Below are 6087 nucleotides of genomic sequence, written 5' to 3'. Positions count from 1 at the left end.
TTACTCTCCCATTTTTCTCGTAAACAAAAAGATACGGCAAATACATCACAACAAAAATAAAAATACATAGTTTATGTATGCAAAAAATTGAAAACTAGAATAAATGTAAGTGAATAAAATTATTTCACGCACTAAAAATGATCACCAAAGTTTTGTTATCCTTGTTTGGGAAATTCCAATAGAACACCGCCTAATAGCTTGGTGGAATTTTATAAGAAAGATATTTATAATTGATCCTAACATGTTTTAAATATGGATATGTATGCCTGAAACATGTTGAAGATGCAAATAACCAAATGATCCAAAAATTGCAAGGAGTAGAAAAAAATTAAATTCTCAAGTTAACGTGCGGTGGGATATTTACGAGAGCCAAACCACCCACTTTTTACCTATTGTACAAAAAGCAGACCTAACATTCAAAGATCGTCATAAATTTTTTTATTGATTAATGATGTGTAACAACGTTAGAAATGACTTATTGTTTGGGAGTTAACACACAGTTAAAAATGCCTCACCCGCACCTCCCCCCCCCCCCCCCCCCCCCCTTTTTCGATGATTGCGAAAGCCAATATATAAAAAACTAAAAGAGTTTAAAATCCTTAAAAAACACATATACTTTTTGGAATTATCTCTCTCAGCTTTTGTGCATTTCTATTTTGGATGTTCAATTTTTTTTCAAAACAAAACTTTTGTTTTCTCTCTCCCATTTTTCTCGTAAAAAAACGATAAGGCAAATAGATCACAACAAAATGAATATTTTAGAGTTTATGTAAGCCAAAAATTGAAAACTAAATGAATGTAACTGAAGAAAATTATTTAATGCACTAAAAATGAACTCCAAAGTTTTGTTATTCATGTTTGGGAAATTCCACTAGTACAACCCTAATAGCTTGTTGGAATTTTATACGAAAGAGATTTCTAATTCATCCTAACATGTATTAAATATGGATATACATGCCTGAAACATGTTGACGATGCAAATGATCTAATGATTCAAAAATTTCAAAGAGTAGAAAAAATAAAATTCATAAGTTAACGTGCGGTGAGATATTTTCTAGAGCCAAACCACCCACTTTTTGCCTATTTTACAAAAAGCAGACCAAACAATCAAAGATCATCATAATTTTTTTTATCAATCAATGCTGTGTAACAGCGTTAGAAATGACTTATTGTTTGGGAGTTAACACACAGTTAAAAATGCCTCGCCCACCTCCCCCCCCCTTTTCGATGATTGCGAAAGATAATATATAAAAAACTAAAAGAGTTTAAAATTTTTAAAAAATAGAGATACTTTTTGAAATTATCTTTCTCAGCATTTGTGCATTTCTATTTTGGATGTTCAATTTTTTTTCAAAACAAAACTTTTGTTTTCTCTCTCCCATTTTTCTCGTAAAAAAATGATAAGACAAATAGATCACAACAAAGTGAAAATTTTAGAGTTTATGTATGCCAAAAATTGAAAACTAAGCGAATGTAACTGATGAAAATCATTTAACGCACTAAAAATGAACTCCAAAGTTTTGTTATCCATGTTTGGGAAATTCCACAAGTAAAACCCCTAATAGCTTGTTGGAATTTTATACGAAAGAGATTTCTAATTCATCCTCATATATTAAATATGGATATACATGCCTGAAACATGTTGACGATGCAAATGATCTAATGATTCAAAAATTTCAAAAGAGTAAAAAAACAAAAAAAATCACAAGTTAACGTGCGATAGGATATTTACCCGATCCTAACAACCACTTTTTGCATATTTTACAAAAAGCGGAGCTAACAATCATAGATCATCGTAAATTTTTTGTTCGATTAATGATGTGTAACAATGTTAGAAATGACTATTGGTTTGGGAGTCAACACTCGGTTAAAAATGCCTCACAAGCCGCCCCCGCCCCCCCTCCCCTTTCCGTTGATTGCAAAAGCTATTATATAAAAAACTGAAAGAGTTTACAGTCCTTAAAAATCACATATACATGTTGGAATTATCTCTCTCTGCATTTGTGCATTTCCATTTTGGATGTTCAATTTTTTTTTAAAATCCAAACTTGATTTTTCACTTTCCCATTTTTCTCGTAACCAAAAAGATAAGGCAAATAGATCACATCAAAGTGAAATTTTTAGAGTTTATGTATGAAAAAAATAGAATACTATAATAAATGTAAGTGAAGAAAATTATTTTACGCACTAAAAATAAACACCAAAGTTTTGTTATCCATGTTTGGCAAATTTCACTAGTAAACCCCTAATAGCTTGGTAGAATTTCATTCGAAAGAGATTTCTAATTGATCCTAACATGTTTTAAATTTGGATATTCATGCCTACAACATGTTGAAGATGCAAACAACCTAATGATCCAAAAATTTAAAGGAGTCGAAAAAATTAAATTCTCTTGTTAACTTGCGGTGGGATATTTACCAGAGCTAAACAACCCACTTTTTGCCTATTTTACAAAAAGTGAACGTAACAATCATAGATCATCATAAATGTTTTGATCGATTAATGATGTGTAACGGATATAATTTTTGCTAGAAAAAACTTATGGTTTGGTGGTCAACACTCAGTAATAAATACCTTCCCCCCCCCCCCCCCCCCCCCCCCCCCTCCTGCTCTCTCCCCTATTCCAATGATTGCAAACCCTGATATACAAAAAAACGAAAAGAGTTTACAATCCTTAAAAATCACAGATACTTTTATGAATTATCTCTCTCAGCATCTATTCAATTTTTTTTCAAATCCATACTTGATTTTTCACTCTCCCATTTTTCTCATAAACAAAAAGATAAGGCAAATAGATCACAACAAAATATAAATTTTAGAGTTTAAATGTGCAAAATATTGAAAACTATAATAATTTTAAGTGAAGAAAATTATTTCACGCACTAAAAAAGAACACCAAAATTTTCTTATCCATGTTTGGCAAATTCCACTAGTACAACCCCTAATAGCTTAGTGGAATTTTATTAGAAAGAGATTTCTAATTGATCCTAACATGTTTTAAATATGGAGATGCATGCCTACAACATGTTGAAGATGCAAACGACCTAATGATCCCAAAATTTTTAGGTGTAGAAAAAATTAAATTCTCTAGTTAACTTGCGATGGGATATTTACCAGAGCCAAAAACCCACTTTTAGCCAATTTTACAAAAAATTGACCTAACAATCAAAGATCATCATAAATGTTTTTATCAATTAATGATGCATAACAGCGTTAGAAATGACTTATTTTTTGGGAGTTATCACACAGTAAAAAATGCCTCGTCCCCCGCCCCCCCTGCTCCTCCTCCCAAAATCTCTTGTTAACTAGCAGTGGGATATTTATCAGAGCCAAACAACCCACTTTTTTCCAATTTTAAAATAAATGGACCAAACAATCAAAGATAATCATAAATGCTTTTATCAATTAATGATGCATAACAGCATTAGAAATGACTTATTGTTTGGGAGTTATCACACAGTAAAAAGTGCCATGCCCACCCCCCCTCCCCCCTCTTTTCCGATGATTGCAAAAGCCAATATATAAAAAAGAAAAAGGGTTTAAAATCCTTCAAAATCAGATATACTTTTTGGAATTATCCCTCTTAGCATTTGTGCATTTCCATTTTGGATGTTCAATTTTTTTCAAATCCAAACATGAGTTTTCACTCTCCAATTTTTCTCATAATCAAAAACATAAGTAAAATCGATCACAACAAAATGAAAATTTTAGATTTTATGTATGTAAAAAATTGAAAACTATAATAAATGTAAGTGAAGAAAATTATTTCACGCACTAAAAATGAACACCAAAGTTTTATAATCCATGTTTGGGAAATTCCACAAGAACAACCCCTAATAGCTTGGAGGAATTTTATAAGAAAGAGATTTCTAAATTATCCTAACATGTTTTAAATATGGATATGCATTCCTTAAACATGTTGAAGAGGCAAATGACCTAATGATTCAAAAATTTCGAGTATAAAAAATTCAATTCTCAAGTTAAAATGGGGGGAATATATATGAAAGCCAAACAACCCACTTTTTGCCTATTTTAAAAAAAGCGGACCTAACAATCATAGATCATCGTAATTGCTTTGATTGATTAATGATGTGTAACAGCGTTAGAAATGACTTATGGTTTTGCAGTCAACACTCAATTAAAAAGGCCTTCCCCTCCCTTTTTCGATGTTTGAAAAACCAAATATATAAAAAACTAAAAGAGCTTACAATCCTTAAAAATCACAGATACTTTTTGAAATTATCTTTCTCAGTGTTTGTGCATTTCCTTTTTGTATCATCAATTTTTTTTTTAAATCCAAACTTTAATTTTCACTCTCCCATTTTTCTCGTAAAGAAAAAGGTAAGGCAAATAGATCACATCAAAATGAAAATTTTAGAGTTCATGTATGCAAAAAATTTTAAACTATAAAAAATTTAAGTGAAGAAAATTATTTCAGGCACTAAAAATGAACACCAAAGTTTTGTTATCTATGTTTTGAAAATTCAACTAGTACATCCCTTAATAGCTTGGTAGAACTTTATAAGAAAGAGATTTCTAAATTATCCTAACATGTTTTAAATATGATTATGCATGCCTGAAACAAGTTGAAGATGCAAATGAGCTAATGATCCAAAAATTTCAAGGAGTTTAAAAAATTAAATTCTCAACTTAACGTGTGGGGGATATTTACCAGAGCCAAACAACCTACTTTTTGCCTATTTTACAAAAATCGGACCTAACAATGATAGATTAGGGTAAATGTTTTGATCAATTAATAATGTGTAACAACATTAGAATTGACTTATGGTTTGGGCGTCAACACCTAGTTAAAAATGCCTCACCCCCCTTTTTCCGATGATTGCAAAACCTAATATATGAAAAAATAAAAGAGTTTACAATCCATAAAAATCACATATACTTTTTGGAATTATCTCTCTCAGCATTTGTGCATTTCCATTTTGGATGTTCAATTTTTTTTCAAATCCAAACTTGAGTTTTCACTCTCCCTTTTTTCTTGTAAAGAAAAAGATAAGGCAAATAGATCACATCAAAATGAAAATTTTAGAGTTTATGTTTGCAAAAAATTGAAAACTGTAATAAATTTAAGTGAAGAAAATTATTTCTCGCACTAAAAACTAACACCAAAGTTTTTTTCTCCTTGTTTGGTAATGCCACTAGTACAACCCCTATTAGCTTGGTGGAATTTTATTAGAAAAGAGATTTCTAATTGATCCTAACATGTTTTAAATATGGATATGCATGCCTGAAACATGTTGAAGATGCAAATAACCAAATGATCCAAAAATTTGAAGGTGTAGAAAAAATTAAATTCCCAAGTTAACGTGCGGTGGGATATTAACCAGAGCCAAACAACCCTGTTTGTGTCTATTTTACAAATAGCAGACCTAACAATCTTATAACATCGTAAATGTTTTGATCGATTAATGATGTGTAACAGCGTTAGAAATGACTTATGGTTTGGGAGTCAACACTCAGTTGAAAATGACTCACCCCTCCTTTTCCGATGATTTCAAAACCTAATATATAAAAAACTAAAAGAGTTTATAATCCTTAAAAATCAGAGATACTTTTGGAATTCTCTCTCTCAGGATCTATGCATTTCCATCTTGGATGTTTTATTTTTTTTTAAATCCAAACTTGAGTTTTCACTCTCCCATTTTTCTCATAAACAGTGAGATAAGGCAAATAGATCACAAAAAAATGAAAATTTTAGAGTTTATGTATGCATAAAATTAAAAATATAAGAAATGTAAGTGTAGAAAATTATTTCACGCGCTAAAAATGAACACCAAACTTTTGTTATCCATGTTTGGGAAATTCCACTAGTACAACCACTAATAGCTTGGTGGAATTTTATAAGAAAGAAATTTTTAATTGATCCTAACTATTTTAAATATGGATATTCATGCCTGAAAAATGTTGAAGATGCTAATGACCTAATGATCCAAAAATTTCAAGGAGCAGTAAAAATAAAATTCTCAAGTTAACGCGCGGTGGGATATTTACCCGAGCCAAACAGCCCACTTTTTTCCTATTTTACAAAAAGTGAACTTAAAACTCATACATCATCGTAAATTTTTTGAT

Source organism: Aristolochia californica, unplaced genomic scaffold (assembly GCF_029961685.1).
Source record: "Aristolochia californica isolate CCGP_79_NKW_82.1479 unplaced genomic scaffold, dmAriCali1.0.hap1 SCAF_6, whole genome shotgun sequence".
In the NCBI taxonomy this organism is placed as follows: Eukaryota; Viridiplantae; Streptophyta; class Magnoliopsida; order Piperales; family Aristolochiaceae; genus Aristolochia; species Aristolochia californica.
The sequence above is the reverse complement of the archived record's forward strand: the minus strand, read 5'-3'. Positions refer to the sequence as shown.